The following is a 17,041-nucleotide window of genomic DNA, read 5'->3' on the forward strand; positions in this document are numbered from 1 at the left end:
GAAAAAGACAAAACAGTTGGGGGATGGGGGGAGGGGCTATTCAGCAGAGCTGACAATTTAATTAACACCTTTATAGAAGTGACCCCTCCTGATCACCGTCCCCCAGGGGGGGAACAGAGGCCCCTCTTCCTACCCCTCTGCGATCTCTCCCTGTGCTCACTGACAGCTGCGCTTCTTCTCCCCAGGATGTCCCTATATGGACTGTGACGTCACAGCGGGGATTCCCACCCCCTGACTGTGACTCATAAGCTGTGATGGGAAGTCCGGGCTCACCATGCTGAGCGGCAGACACAAAGAACACGCGGGCAGAAGAGGACATCCAGGCGGGTAAGAGGACCATGAGCCCGGGAGGAGCAGGCATGGGGGATCACACCTTTCTACTCACCTACCTACAACAGTCTAACAACTTACATTCTGCTCTATAGTCCTCAGAAAGTTTTATTTACTCTTTTTTTAGTTGAGGAAGTTGGGTGATACATTGTATTTTATTTCCCTTTTTGGTAGAAGAACTTAGGTTGGGGTGATGCCACCATAATTAGATCCTAGGACTGCTATCCGGAAAAGTCCATCTGTGAACCTTTTAGTTGTGGTAGGACTACAAGTCCCAGCATCTCTGTTCATGTTGAGAGTCTTTGTGCCTTTGGTGGGACTACAGGTCCCAGCATCTCCGGGCACCCTGTCATTTTCTGTGCCTTCGAAGGATGATATGAGCCCTTTTTTTTTTATGGTGTTGATCGTCCTCAAAGTCATCAACGGCGGAGACTGGGAGCATGTGACTTGAGACGAGGACAAAAAGTTTCAGGATAAGCCCACCTGTGACCCTTATTTTTGGTAGGACTACAAGTCCCAGCATCCTTGTTCATGTTGAGATTCTCTGTGCCTTTAAATAGTGATATGAGCTCTTTCAAATGGTGGCGATTGTCCTCAAAGTCATCAAAAGCGGAGACTGGGAGCATGTGACTTGAGACAAAAAGTTTCAGGAAAAGCGATCCCATTGAGAAGAGACCAGGATCAAAAAGTTTCAGGGTAAGCTCATCTGTGACCCTTTAGTTGTGGTGGGACTTTCAGGACCCAGCATCTCCATCCTGAGATTTTCTATGGGCTGAAAGTTTCAGGGTAAGCCCATCTGTGACCCTTTAGTTGTGGTGGGACTTTCAGGACCCAGCATCTCCATCCTGAGATTTTCTATGGGCTGAAAGTTTCAGGGTAAGCCCATCTGTGACCCTTTAGTTGTGGTGGGACTACAGGACCCAGCATCTCCATCCTGAGATTTTCTATGGGCTGAAAGTTTCAGGGTAAGCCCATCTGTGACCCTTTAGTTGTGGTGGGACTACAGGACCCAGCATCTCCATCCTGAGATTTTCTGTGGGCAGAAAGTTTCAGGGTAAGCCCATGTGTGATTCTTATTTGTGGTGGGACTACAAGTCCCAACATCCCTGTTTATGATAAGATTCTCTGTGCCTTTTAAGGATGATATGAGCTTTTTCATACGGTGGTGATCGTCCTTAAAAGCATCAACAGCAGAGACTGAGAGCATGTGACTTGAGACAGGGACAAAAAGTTTCAGGATAAGCCCATATGTGATCCTATTGAGAAGAAACCAGGACAGACAGTTTCAGGGTAAGCCCACCTGTGACCCTTTAGTTGTGGTGGGACTACAAGTCCCAGTATCTCCGATTATGTTGAGATTTTCTGTGCCTTTAAAGGACCATGCTGTTTTGGTCTTCCTCAAACTCATCAACAGAAGACTGAGAGCGTGTGACTTGAGACGAGGACAAAAAGTTTCAGGGTAGGTCCACCTGTGACCCTTTAGTTGTGGTGGGACTACAAGTCCCAGCATCTTCGATCATGCTGAGATTTTCTGTGCCTTTGAAGTGTGATTGTCCTCAAAGTCATCAACAGTGGATTCTGAGAGCATGTGACTAGAGACAACGGCAAAAAGTTTCAGGATAAGCCCTCCTGTGACCCTTTAACTGTGGTGGAACTAGAGGTTCCAGCATCTCTCTTCATTCTGAGATTTTCTTTGGACAGAAAGTTTCAGTATATGCCCATCAGTGACCCTTTAGTTGTGGTGGGACCTCAAGTGCCAGCATGCCTATTTATGTTGAGTTTCTCTGTGCCTTTGAAGGATATGTGCTCTTGATGAGCGTTGATTATCCTCAAATTCATCAGCAGCGGAGATTGTGAGCATGTGACTTGAGGCGAGGACAAAAAGCTTCAGGATAAGCCCATCAGTGATCCCATTGAGAAGATACGAGGACAAAAAGTTTCAGGGTAAGCTCATCTGTGACCCTTTAGTTGTGGTGGGACTACAGGTCCCAGCATGTCCATCCAGCCTGAGATTTTCCGTGGGCATGTGACTTGAGACGAGGACAAAAAGTTTCAGGGTAAGCCCATCTGTGACCCTTTAGTTGTGGTGGGACTACAAGTCCCAGCAATAATCTGATCATGTTTAGGTTTTCTGTGCCTTTAAAGGACCGTATTGTCTCTTTCTTAGTGTTTTGGGCTTCCTCATGGTCATCAATGGTGGGACTGGGACCATGTGACTTGAGATAAAGACAAAAAGTTTCAGGGTAAGCCCATCTGTGATCCAGTTGAGAAGAGACCAGGACAAAAAGTTTAAGGTTAAGCTGATCTGTGACCCTTTAGTTGTGGTGGGACTACAAGTCCCAGCAATAATCTGATCATGTTTAGGTTTTCTGTGCCTTTAAATGACCGTATTGTCTCTTTCTTAATGTTTTGGGCTTCCTCATGGTCATCAATGGTGGGACTGGGACCATGTGACTTGAGATGAGGACAAAAAGTTTCAGGATGAGCCCATCAGTGACCTTTTAGCTGTGGTAAGACAAGTCCCATCATCACTGGTCATGCTGAGAATTTCTGTGGACAGAAAGTTTCAGGATAAGTCCATCTATGACCTTTTACTGTAGTTGTGGTAGGACTACAAGTCCCAGCATCTCCATACATGCTGAGATTTTCTGTGCCATTGAAGGCCGATAGGAGCTATTTTATAATGAGATTGTCCTCAAAGTCATCAGCAGCGGAGTCTGGGACCATGTGGCTTGAGACAAGGACAAAAAGTTTTAGGATAAGCCCATCTATGATCCCATTAAGAAGATACCAGGACAAAAAGTTTCATGGTAAGCCCATCTGTGATCCCGTTGAGAAGAGACCAGGACAAAAAGTTTCAGGTTAAGCTCGTCTGTGACCCTTTAGTTGTGGTGGGACTACAAGTCCCAACATCTCCATTCATGTTGAGATTTTCTATGCCTTATAAGGACCATATTGTTTCTTTCTTAATATGTTGGTCTTCCTCAAAGTCATCAACAGTGAAGACTGGGAACATGTGACCACATAGTTGTGGTAGGACTACAAGTCCCAGCATCTCCATTCATTCTGAGATTTTCTGTATCTTTGAATGATGATATAGTTTCTTTAATAACGAAGTGGTCAACCTTTTTGATAGTCATCAAAAGTGGGACAGTGTAGAGTTTAGGAAATGGGGAATATGTGATCGCATTGAGGTGAGACTAAGGCAAAAAGTTTCGGGATAAGCTCATCTGTTATCCCTTAGTTGTGGCGGGACTACAAGTAACAGCATCTGCATTCCTGTTAAGTATTGAAGTTCCGCTATAGCTAAAGAGAATCCTAGGATTGCTTTAGGTGTGCCCACAAGCTAAAATGGTTCTTTATTTCTGTGTCCTTGAATTATGGAACAATTGTGAAGGTCATCAGCAGCATGAAGGTATAGAATTTAGGAGATGGAAATCGTGATACTTTCAGGAGAGATAGAAAGTTTTGGGACAAGCTTCTGTGATCCTTTAGCTTTGTCTGGGCTACTAGTCCCACCATATGCTTTCATATTGAGGCTTGTAGAACCACCATAGCTAGAGATAAACCTAGAATGACTTAGGTGAACCAGCAAGCAGAACTGGTTCCACATCTCTGTGCCCTTAAATAATGGTCCATTGAATTTCGTGATGGTCATCAGCACCCTGAAGGTGTATAACAACCATTCTCAACCAGTGTTAGCCCTTGTACACACGGCCGGACATTCCGACAACAAAATCCGTCAGATTTTTTCTGACGGATTTTGTCCAAAACTGGTGTTGCATACACACGGTCGGACAAAGTTGTCGGAAAATCCGATCGATCGGAGCGTGATGACGTTCATTCGTTACGACGGGACCACGTTGTGGCTAGTAGCCAATAGCTTTGGTCTCGTAATTTGATCTGAGCATGCGTGGCACTTTGTCCGAACGGGATTCTCTACAAACGATCGGACAAAGTCCAATCGGATCACGTTGTCGGAAAATTTTATATCCAGCTCTCAAACTTTGTTGGTCGGACATTCCGACGGAAAAAGTCCGATGTAGCCCACACACGGTCGGATTATCCGACAACACGGTCCGATCGGACATTTTCCGTCTGAATTTTCGACCGTGTGAACAGGGGCTTAAAGTGTAAAGTGTAACCCTCAAGGTTTCTAATGCCGCGTACACACGGTCGAACTGTTTGACGTACTTAGTCCGTTGAAACACATTTCAGCGGACAATCCGCTCGTGTGTGGGCTTCAGCGGACTTTTTCAGCGTGCAGTCCGGAGTACTAAGAATTTTGTTTTTTCCAAAAATCTGTCCGTCGTACTTTGGTTTCAGCGGACAATACGGTCGTCAGTATGCTAGTCCGACGGACTAAGAATGGCGCATGCCCAGAAAGGATTTACAGGGCTTTGCTGTGTCTTGGACTTCCTATTTCTAGTCCCGTCGTACGTGCTGTACGTCATCGCGCAAGCTTTCGTCGGACTGTTTGTGTATCCGTGTGTGGTCAAGTCCGTTCAGTGGAAAGTACGCCGGATTGTCCGTCGGATTGTATGACGGACTAAGTACATCAAACAGTTCGACCGTGTGTACGCGGCATAAGGGTTTCTTGAGCTGTGGTTGGTTGACCTTCCATTTGATGGTGCTTGCATTGTCCCAGGACCAACAACACTTGGCAAAGCCAGCAGAATCACACAAATTAGCTGTCTGTAAGCATTGAATTGTTCCTTCTGACCACCAATGTAAAGGACCATTAACTCCCGATTAATTGGTTTTAGTAAGTGTTCCTTCGAGCCCTCAAAATTAATTTAGGGGTTGCCTAAAATGTTTGGGAAAGGCTGGTGTAGAATTTAGGAGTTGGGGAACATGCAATCCTTTGACAAGAGCAAAAAGTTGAGTTCAAGTGGTCATTTTTTAAAAAAAACATTAGCCTTACACCTACCTGTGATCAGTTTTTGGTATCTTTATATTTTTGGAATTTCATGAAAAAACTGGCGGCCTTTGACCGGAGCAGTGCTGGCTACACACATAGTTTTAAGCAGTTTTCAATCACAAACACCAACCAAGGTTATGGCGGCCAACCACCAACCTTTATATCATTTTACCATCTGGTACAAAATGTTGGTGGTAGGCTACTTTAATCCATTGGGTATTTATGGTACTGAAAAGGTAATTGAATTTGAATAAGTGTGTGTGGGCATCCTAAAATTGGATGATACGGGCCAACGCTGCTACCATACAAAACTTTCTCGTGACAAGTTTGTACGATCTTGTGCCATAATGAAAACCTATTTTTGACTTCCATGGCAAGGGATGGTTTAGGCCAGGGATCCTCAAACTACGGCCCTCCAGCTGTTGTGAAACTACACATCCCATGAGGCATTGTAAAACTCTGACATTCGCAGACATGACTAGGCATGATGGGAATTGTAGTTCCTGAACAACTGGAGGGCCATAGTTTGAAGACCCATGGTTTAGGCTGATGCCACAAGGCCATGTGCTGACATGTGACTCTATGGATCCATTGTCTGGCTGAAAAAGTTGGTTTTGTGACCTCAAGAAAATCAAAGAAGAAGCAACTGTTTTATCTATTTTTGGTCTCACCTGGATACTTAATAACTGCAATTTACTGATTTCGAGCAATGGTGAGGGATTTACCTGTAATCCTTACACCTGGAGTAGGTCAACAAATGGGTGTGGTGTGCATGCGTAAAAAGTTTATTCAATTTAGTGCTTCCTCCTTGTTCTAAAGCTAACCATAAACATTTCAATCTGATTTTACAACCTCCTTTAAGCTGGCCATACTCTCTACTGGACTCTACTGTTGGAAATCTTTATTGGCTGCACATGTACATCCAGTAAAACAATGCTATAGCGTGGCCTTTCTTCTGGCATATGAGTAAGGCCACAGTGTCATGATAGAAGATCATGCCACTGTGGCCTTACTCAATGATGGGGCACTATTCTTTTACTGACACCAATGATGGGGTACTATTCCTCCCACTGACACCAATTATGGGACACTATCCCTCCCACTGATATCAATGATGGGGCACTATTCCTCCCACTGATATCAATGATGGGGCACTATTCCTCCCACTGATATCAATGATAGGACACTATCCCTCCCACTGATATCAATGATGGGGCACTATTCCTCCCACTGATATCAATGATAGGACACTATCCCTCCCACTGATATCAATGATGGGGCACTATTCCTCCCACTGATATCAATGATAGGACACTATCCCTCCCACTGATATCAATGATGGGGCACTATTCCTCCCACTGATATCAATGATAGGACACTATCCCTCCCACTGATATCAATGATGGGGCACTATTCCTCCCACTGATATCAATGATAGGACACTATCCCTCCCACTGATATCAATGATGGGGCACTATTCCTCCCACTGATATCAATGATAGGACACTATCCCTCCCACTGATATCAATGATGGGGCACTATTCCTCCCACTGATATCAATGATGGGACACTATTCCTCCTACTGATATCAATAATAGGGCACTATTCCTCCCACTTATATCAATGATGGGGCACTGTTCCTCCCACTGATATCAATGATGGGGCACTATTCCTCCCACTGATATCAATGAAGGGGCTCTATTCCTCCCACTGATATCAATGATGGGGCACTATTCCTCCCACTGATATCAATGATGGGGCACTATTCCTCCCACTGATATCAATGATGGGGCACTATTCCTCCCACTGATATCAATGATGGGGCACTATTCCTCCCAGTTATATCAATGTTGGGGCACTGTTCCTCCCACTGATATCAATGATGGGGCACTATTCCTCCCACTGATATCATGCTGAAACACGTTAGCATTGTTTTACTGGATGCACTTTTGTAGCCATTAAAGATATTCAACGTTTGAGTCCACCGAGTTTCCCAGTTTATATCTATCAATGTAATCAGTTGCTAAGCTCTGTTTTTTATTGGTCAGGATTGAGACCTGGTTAGCAGGTCTTGCGATGACTTGTAGTTCCTCCCCAACTATAGGGTCTAAGCCCCTGTACACACGGTCGGAGATTTCGACAACCAAATCCGTCGGATTTTGTCCGTCGGATTTTGTCCGAAACTGTTGCATACACACGGTTGGACTAAGTTGTCGAAAAATCCGATCTTTCAGAACGTGATGACGTAATTTCATTACGATGGGACTACATTCAGACTGGTAGCCAATAGCTTTGATGTAGGAATTTGATCTGAGCATGCGTGGCACTTGGTCCGATCAAAATTCTCTACACATGACCGGAGTATGTGCTATCGGACCAGTTGGTGGGGAAATATTTCCAACAAGTTGGAAATTTGGGTCCTACGGAAACATTCCGATGCATACCACACACAGTCGGATTATCCGACAACACGGTCCGATAGGACACATTCCGACGGATTCTCCGATCGTGTGTGCAAGGGCTTAAAACTGTCCAAAATGACCATAATTCGTATTCTTCCTATAGGAATAGGAACCCGTTTCCTGCCAATGCTTTGACTAGGTATCTGAGGAGTGGCGAAAGTTTAGGGAATTTCGAAGGCTATCGGAAAGTAGCTCTGGGAAGTCCCAGACAAGTTGTCTTCTAGACGTTGTTCAGTCCATTTCAGGGAACAGATGTGCTGATAGTTTTCCTGGTATTCGCCGTCATAAGACCTCATTTACATAACCTGCTCAGCTGAACTTCACAAGCTATTTCCTTCACGTTGTAAACATTTCTAGTGAAAGTTATGCAGGTCACGGAGAAATTGCATACTAAATGTACACAACGTACCGGCACATATATACCTAAAGTGGACCTGTGTTCCACCTAGAACTTGCTATCACTTTCTCTTTTTTTTAAAGCCAAAAAGTTACTTCCAGCCCAAACTTTTTGTTTTGCTAGTATTGGTATACAAGAGTTATAACCTTTTGTCAGTTTTATATTGATCTCCGTGTCCCTATCGGGGCGATCGAACCTGGCTATTTGTCCTGGGACCATTGCCAAATAGCGTAAAAAGTGAAAAGGAATCCCAAATGTTTGGTTGGGAAATCGTTCCATTGGGACACTTGTGCTGGAGCCAACTTTCAGATGTGGGCTTTCCACTTCCTGTAGTTTCCCTGGAACAGGAAGTGCAGGAACATCTTCTCAATGGGGACACACACAGCAATAAAATCCTGACAGGTTCTAACTCTTCTCCACTCAACATTACATTTTTCTATAGATATGCCTTAACAAAAGGCACGGAAAAGCTACTGAGATCCCCATTGGTCAGTTATGTGATATCTACTGGAGACACCATTGGAAACCTATGGCAGCAGATCATGTGATATGTGTCATAGACGCTTAGGGGTGTACCAATACCAGTTTTTCAACCACTTCAATACTGGGCACTTTTACCCCCTTCCTGCCCAGGCCAATTCTCAGCTTTCAGCGCTGTTGCACTTAGAATGACAATTGCGCGGTCATGCAACACTGCACCTATATGACATTTTTATAATTTCTTTCACACAAATAGAGATTTCTTTTGGTGGATTTTATTCACCGCAGTTTTTTTTTATTTTTTGCTAAACAAATGAAAAAAGACCAATAATTAAAAAATAAATAAATAAACATATATATATATATATATATATATATATATATATATAATATACACATACATACAAGCCTCATCAGCGCACATCAGTGAAGAAGAAAAATGACTATTAATAACGAATATTATAATATAGATTTTATAATATATATTTTTATATATATTGTATGTATGTGTGTGTGTATGTGTATATATATATATATATATATATATATATATACACACATACATACATACAATATATATAAAAATATATATTATAATATTCGTTATTATATATCTACATTACATACCTATACATTATTATATATATTTTATAATATAATACATTTTTATATATATATATATTTTTTTTTTTTTAGTTTCTGTAATAAAATTTTGTAAATAAGTAATTTTTCTTCTTCACTGATGTGCGCTGATGAGGTGGCACTGATGGGCACTGATGAGTAACTAATATGCAGGACTGATGGGCACTGATGAGGAGGAACTTATATGCAGCACTGATGGGCACTGATATGCAGCATTGATGGGCACTGATAGCTGCCACTGATTTGCACTGATGGGGAGGAACTAATGTGCAGCACTGACGGGCACTGATATGCAACACCGATGGGCTCTGATAAGTGGCACTGATTTGCACTGATGAGGACACACTGATGGGCAATAACAGGCATCACTGAAAGGTGACACTGATGAGGAGCACTGATTATCGTTGCAGATGTCCCCTCTGCGAAAAGCCGCTTATCGGCTGTCATACTCCTCACTCGCTGTCAGAGGAACACACGGATCTCCGCCCTGCACACCCCCATCATAATGTTCAGTCAGAACGGTAAAGCCACCATCCTGCCTTCAATCCGCTCTGGGCCAGGTGCTAAAACTGATTACGACTACCAATACTGAGTATTCGCAGATGCCAATTACCGATAACTATTTTTAGTGTCATTTTCTTTTAAATTGGTTGTATAACTACTTTTATTTTGTCGAAATGTTCCACATTTCCAGGCCTTGTCGCTGAGGCGAGGTCTCCAGTTGGCTCCAGGGATTTCAGTGCCATCAAACCCAGGAGTCAACAAGCCTCCTCTACTGCTGGCATTGCGTTATTTCAAAACTTTCAATGCCAGGCGGAATTAGGCAGCATTTTTGAAAGGTGGACTTGCTGTTTTGACAATACAGGGTATCGAGTGGTGGTGGTGGGGGAGGAGGAGCAGAAGAAGAAGAAGGAGGAAGTGGTGGCGTGAGGAGCAAGGTATTAATATGGAGCATTTGCGCGAGTACAAGTACTTTGTGTATCGGCAACCTATATCGGTATTGGTGCAACGCAAAAAGAAACTCAACAACCCAACGTGTGATCGTCACTGAAGCAAAGATATTGGTCGGGTTGACCTGTCCTTCAACAGAGAGTATATGTTGCCCTCCCCAGGCATTTGTGGGAACTTGGAGAAGAATCATCTGTAGATAAAGTAGGTAGGTAGGTAGGCAGGTGTTCGTCAGCAGTTAGTCTGGCCATTCACACTACAGGTGCCACTGGCTCAGGAATAGTTTACAGCATTTGTGGATTGCGTGGTTTACATCATAATGGGCACGGGGGTCAACTAGAAGTTTTCCAGCATTCTGGAAGCTCTTTGTGAGAACTCGTTTGCAAAAAATAAGATCAACCAGTTCTTTTAAGATCTGTAGACCACAGGGTCTTTACACAACCGGAGATGATGTATATTGTTTGTATACATTCCAGCCGCCCTGGCAAGTTCTTGTGAAATGGCCTCCCATCAGATGTTCAGTGAGGCACAATGTTTACCAAGAAACCGGCGTGATCCAGACTTCCTGTAACACTTTTCTTCCAGAACACGATAAACTCGTTTCCACTTTTACAATTTCCTTGTTACCGTTGATTGCACCATTTTCATAACAGTAATGCCCCAGCAAGCATGAGTAACATGCTATAAACAGCTCTCATCATTAGTGGATCACAAATATATTTGAAGAAGCTCTTTGTTGCCTTATATAACCCCTTGACCTCCGGGCCTTTTTTTGACACTTTTTGTTTACATGTAAAAATTTGTATTTTTTTGCTAGAAAATTAGGTAGAACTCCCAAACATTATATACTGTATATTTTTTTAAAGCAGAGGCCCTAGAGAATAAATTGGTGGGTGTTGCAATTTTTTATTTCACACGGTATTTAGTATTTACTTGATCTTCAGGCCTTTTTTTTTTACACGTTTTCTAAATTTTTTTTATTTTTTGCTAGAAAACTAGCTAGAACCCTCAAACGTTATATATATATTTTTTAAAGCAGAGGCCCTAGAGAATAAATGGGTGGGATTGCAATTTTTTATATCACATGATATTTGCAGAGTTTTTTCGAACGCATTTTTTTGGGGGAAAAATACACTTTTTTGCATTTTAGTGCAAAAAAACACAATACATAACTAACTTTTTTAGAATAAAAAAGACAATGCTATACCGAGTAAATAGATACCTAACATGTCATGCTTTAAAATTTTGCATGCCCGTGCAGCAGCGGAAAACTGCGTAAATTTTGCTATCCATAGGTGACACTTTAAAAGCCTTTACATGTTATCACTTTAGAAGTACAGAGGAGGTCTGGTGCTAGAATTACTGCCCATGATCTGACGTTCACGGTGATACCTCACATGTGTATAACGATTGCTGTTTACACGCATGCGCGCGTTAGCTTTTGCATGATAGAATCGGGGGGTGGGGGGCACTTTAAATTTTCCTTTTTATTTAAATTTTTTTTTTTTTACCGTTGCTTTAATTTATTTATTTTGTGATCACTTTTATTGCTGTCACAAGAAATGTAAATATTCTTTGATTGTTGCTTACGTGCATGCGTGTGTTCGCTTTTGCGTGATAGCATCGGGGGACAGGGGGCACGCTCAATTTTCCTTTTATTTTTATTATACATTTTTTTATTTTTTTCACCGTTGCTTTAATTAATTTAGTTTTTGATCACTTTTATTGCTGTCACAAGAAATGTAAATATTCTTTGATTGCTGTTTACGTGCATGCGTGTGTTCGCTTTTGCGTGATAGCATCGGGGGACGGGGGGCATGTTCAATTTTCCTTTTTTTTTTTTTATTATCAATTTTTTTATATATTTTTTTTTTTCACCTTTGCTTTAATTTATTTATTTTTTGATCACTTTTATTGCTGTCAATATGTAAATATTCTTTGACAGCAATAGGCAATGTGACAGGTACTCTTTATGGAGAGATCTAATTCAGTGTACTTCCCAGTTTAGAGGCGTGCATTTATGCCCCCCCCCCCCCCCCCACCACCACCACCACCAACCTGTGCTTTGATTGTACACAGCATGAGTTTGTCAGCAGGTTACAGCCCATCATTTTGGCTGTATACCTGCTGATTGGCTGTGGCCAATTACAGCACATAGATCTCTGTGCTAGTAAACACAACCCACATATCTGGCTGGATTTTTCCCTGCTTTCAGCTACCGTTCAGAAGAGAGACTCTAGCCAGATGATCGGTGAGTAAAAGCGACACACATACACTTGTTAAGCACGTAGTTAACCTCTTGATCGCCCTTCTGAGCACTCCTGTCACCCAGCTACTGCCATTAGTACAGTGTACAGTATTATCACTGATCATTGTATTAGTCTCACTAGCAACGTCAGTGTCAGTATCCCTTCCAGCCATTGTCCGTTAGCATCAGATTGTCCGCCTCACAGTCACACTACAAGTCGCTTATCACCGCCATTACTAATATAGTGTCTGTACGGATCAGTATCTTGATCATGATTAAAATTTGGGTTTTACCAAAGTCCTGTAGCAGAAGCTATTTAGGCCTACATTTATGAAGGGTTGAACCAAGGCTTGGGTCTAAATCACTTGGCCATATTTGGACAAGGTCAATCACCAAATATGGCCAAGCCTTGGTTCAACCCTACATTAGATACACTTTAGGGTCAACTTATTAAGTTTAAGGTCAATTTAATTAATTTTATCCCAAAAATGTATTAACATTATTCAGTTTACAAAGGTCTAAAAGAAAAATTTAACTTAAAGCTCAACTTAAACACTCAGGACAAGAAGGAAGTTGTTGAAGTGGGGGTTGGCGAAAGTGTTTAGTACACAGCGATATACATATAAATAGAGATGGAGGAAGCCACTAAAACCTTCAAACATTCAGCAGAAAGAACCAAGGTCTTTAACAAATGTAGAGCAGCGAGTCGCACATAACACAGGAAGGAAGCTATGACTATGAGTCGTAGTTAAACATCTTGATGGTTATCTTTATGGGGGTGGTGGGTGGGCAGAGTTGCTGGGCAGCTTTTAATATTTTTGGAAACTGAAGTGGTGAGAATTCTCTAGTTTACGTCGCCTTCATAGAACCACGACATGTCCCCCTCACCCAGCTAACTGCTCAGCTGTCTGAGGAGGGTTCTTCACCATTTACCAAAAACCCAAAGACTAGTTTTGTATGGACTAACCCTTTAAGAAACCAAGGAACTCGTACTTCCAGAAGAATAGGTAAGGCCTAACCTCCTACTGAAACTCTTTATTTTCCTTGGGGTTGAGATTGAGCAGATCCCCCTGGGTCCCCTTGTTGGAGAGATCTCATAGTTTGCCTTCATAGAACAATGACATGTCCCCCTCATCCAGCTAACTGCTCAGCTGTCTGGGGAGGGTTCTTCACCATTTACCAAAAACCCAAAGAACAGTTTTGTATGGACTAACCCTTTAAGAAACGAAGGAACTCGTACTTCCAGAAGAATAGGTAAGGCCTAACCTCCTACTGAAACTCTTTACTTTCCTTGGGATTGAGATTGAGCAGATCCCCCTGGGTCCCCCTGTTGGAGAGATCTCATAGTTTGCCTTCGTAGAACCACGACATGTCCCCCTCACCCAGCTAACTTCTCAGCTGTCTGGGGAAGGTTCTTCACCATTTACCAAAAACCCAAGAACAGTTTTGTATGGACTAACCCTTTAAGAAACCAAGGAACTCGTACTTCCAGAGGAATAGGTAAGGCCTAACCTCCTACTGAAACTCTTTATTTTCCTTGGGATTGAGATTGAGCAGATCCCCCTGGGTCCCCCTGTTGGAGAGATCTCATAGTTTGCCTTCATAGAACCACGACATGTCCCTCTCACCCAGCTAACTGCTCAGCTGCCTGGGGAAGGTTCTTCACCATTTACCAAAGACCCAAAGAACAGTTTTGTATGGACTAACCCTTTAAGAAACCAAGGAACTCGTACTTCCAGAAAAATAGGCAAGGCCTAACTTCCTACTGAAACTCTTTATTTTCCTTGGGATTGAGATTGAGCAGATCCCCCTGGGTCCCCCCGTTGGAGAGATCTCGTAGTTTGCCTTCATAGAACCACGACATGTCCCCCTCACTCAGCTGTCTGGGGAGGGTTCTTCACCATTTACCAAAACCCCAAAGAACAGTTTTGTATGGACTAACCCTTTAAGAAACCAAGGAACTCGTACTTCCAGAACAATAGGTAAGGCCTAACCTCCTACCGAAACTCTTTATTTTCCTTGGGATTGAGCAGATCCCCCTCTTGTAGAGATCTACCGTTACATCTTGTCAGGACAGTAAGGCTCTGTTCCCACTAGTGTGACTTGGGAAGTCAAAAACCATGTGTTTTAATGGCCCCTGTTCTAATTAGAGCAATTCAAGTCAAAAAAGGTTCCTGCTCTACTTTGAGACTTTTCTTGCGACTTGAATGCTATAGCGTGTAATAAGTCGCACTGGAAATTGCATGGCTTTGGAATTGCACTGGCGAGACTGGAGCCTAAGGGATGGCCTATCTCTCCAATGTGGACACAGGCAAAAACTAAAATACTAGAAAATCCACATCTTCTTTATATAAAATAATACATTTTTGCACCAGTCTAAAACCAAAACAAATATATATATATATATATATATATATATATATATATATATATATATATATATATATATTTGTTTTTGGATAAAGTATGCAAGGGTTAAGACCCCCTTCCAGGTTATGTTTGCTTGCCCTCTGTGTCCCATTTGGGACATTTTCCTTATCCCACAACGGGAAGTGAGAGGAGATCTCTCCTAAGGGAGGGAATATGGTGAGTCTCCCCAATGGGGACGCAGATGGTAAAAAGGGCATCTACGTTGCCAACCAGCCATCACCCTATCCAAAAAAACAAAAAAAATGTTTGGGCTTAGATACACTTTCATTTCTTAATAATCACATTGGGAACCTATCCCTTTGTAGAGTATGGAAGGGTTAAGACCCCTTCCAGGTTATTTTTGCTTGCCCTCTGTGTCCCATCTGGGACATTTTCCTTATCCCACAACAGGAAGTGAGAGGAAATCTTTCCAAAGGGAGGGAAAATCTCTCTTGATCACTTGTTACCGGAAGAAGTGCTCCCATTGGAAGACCAACCTCTTATCACTGTTATGGTGACTACTCACATTTTTGGATTTTTTGAGGTTTTGGTCACCAGGAGGAATATGGTGAGTCTCCCCAATGGGGGCGCAGATGGTAAAAAAGGGCATCTACGTTGCCAACCAGCCATCACCCTATCCAAAAAAACAAAAAAAGTGTTTGGGCTTAGATGCATGTTAATTTCTTAAGCACATTGGGAACCTGTCACTTTGTACAGTGACCTAAGAAGACTTTGCAGCTCCAAGCAGGAGTGTGTCGTATTTTCCCCTCGGTCCTTAGGCGTAGGGGTGCTGCCATTTAAATGACACATCCAGCTGTGACAATAACACACATCGCACAAGCGGCTCTCCCTCCCTTCCCGTAGGAAGCCTCAGCAAGCGCTCCTCCCCTGACCACACCGCCTGACGTTTTCACATAGCGGTGACGCATTTCGTCCCACCCACGGGGCTTAGTCATAGCAGTGACACGTTTCGCCTCGCCCACTGGGTGCTTAGCCATAAAGGCGACTAAGCCCGATAAATTGTGTGGTATGTAAGTGTCTCTGAGTGAGGGCCCATTCACACCAGTTGGTGCATTTTATGCCCTTTGAAAAGCACAACTGCTAATGTGTGCTGTAAAGGGGTGGTGCCATGCATTGTGACATCAGATTTAAGTGTTTGTTTTTTAACTTTATTGAAATGTCCCAAAATTTTATTTTATTCCTTTCTATGCCCCACAACACACTTTTTTTTATAGTAACTGAACTAGTAGGACATAAGGCAAATTTCCTTGTCTATGCGCTTAGACTGCGTATGGTTCCATGCATTGTGACATCAGATTTAAGTGTTTCTTTTTTTAACTTTATTGGAATGTCACAAAATTAAATTTTATTCCTTTCTAAGCACCGCATCACACAATTTTATTTATAGGAACTGAACTAGTAGGACATAAGGCAAATTTCCTTGTCTATGTGCTTAGCCTGCGTATGGTGCCATGCATTATGACATCAGATTTAAGTTTTTTTTTTTTTTTTTTTTTTTTTTTACTTTATTGAAATGCCACATAATTACATGTTATTCCTTTCTATGCACCACAGCACACAATTATAGGAACTGAACCAGTAGGACATAAGGCAAATTTCCTTGTCTATGCGCTTAGCCTGCGTATGGTGCGAATGAGCCCTAATTGTTTTTGTGCTTTTTGTTTTTTTGTACGAGACGCAGTTGCACGCTGTCATTGAAGTGCACAGCTTTGCTGCGTCACAGGCGGTTCTTATTACACGCACAGCAGCGTCCTCGCCTGACTCTGCACATGGCGTGTTCCTTCCCGGGCCACTCATCCACAGTAAATTCTTTGTCTGCTAAGCTGATGAAACAGACGGCAAAGGAAAGGCGGAGATGGGGGTCACAGATGGCAGGCTGTTGCTGATGTTACGGCGTGGTGTCATCACCTGATCTGTCCGTCATCCTCTTCCACCTACGAGTCACTTTGCACACAGGAGGAAGTTGGGTTGGGGCACGCTGCAACTGAAAGACCTTTTGTGCTTTTTTTTTTTTGCAGGAAGTGGTTTAGTCATTAATTGTCTGACTGGCAATGTGGCAATAATGATGCTCAGGGTTTATTGCTTTGGACTTGGTCCTCCAAGTGGTGGCAGTTTACAGCTGAACTCCAGACGGAAGTGAAAAAAAAAAAACAAATTTTTTTTACAGTTGTATATTCTTGAAA

General features: G+C 42.6%; 1 protein-coding gene across 1 annotated transcript in view; it reads left to right on the plus strand.

Moving 5' to 3' along the window:
- The first annotated feature begins 212 nt into the window (after nt 1-212).
- The window catches only part of LOC143933768 (protein BTG3-like), a 31,295-nt gene continuing 14,466 nt past the window's right edge, over nt 213-17,041 (plus strand). The window contains exon 1 of the mRNA XM_077456765.1: nt 213-327. The gene's annotated coding sequence lies outside the window, so the exon portion shown is untranslated. The remainder of the gene's footprint in view (nt 328-17,041) is intronic.

This window comes from Lithobates pipiens, unplaced genomic scaffold (genome assembly GCF_037356315.1).
Source record: "Lithobates pipiens isolate NorthernLeopardFrog02 unplaced genomic scaffold, aLitPip1_a1.2 Scaffold_27, whole genome shotgun sequence".
Classification (NCBI taxonomy): domain Eukaryota; kingdom Metazoa; phylum Chordata; class Amphibia; order Anura; family Ranidae; genus Lithobates; species Lithobates pipiens.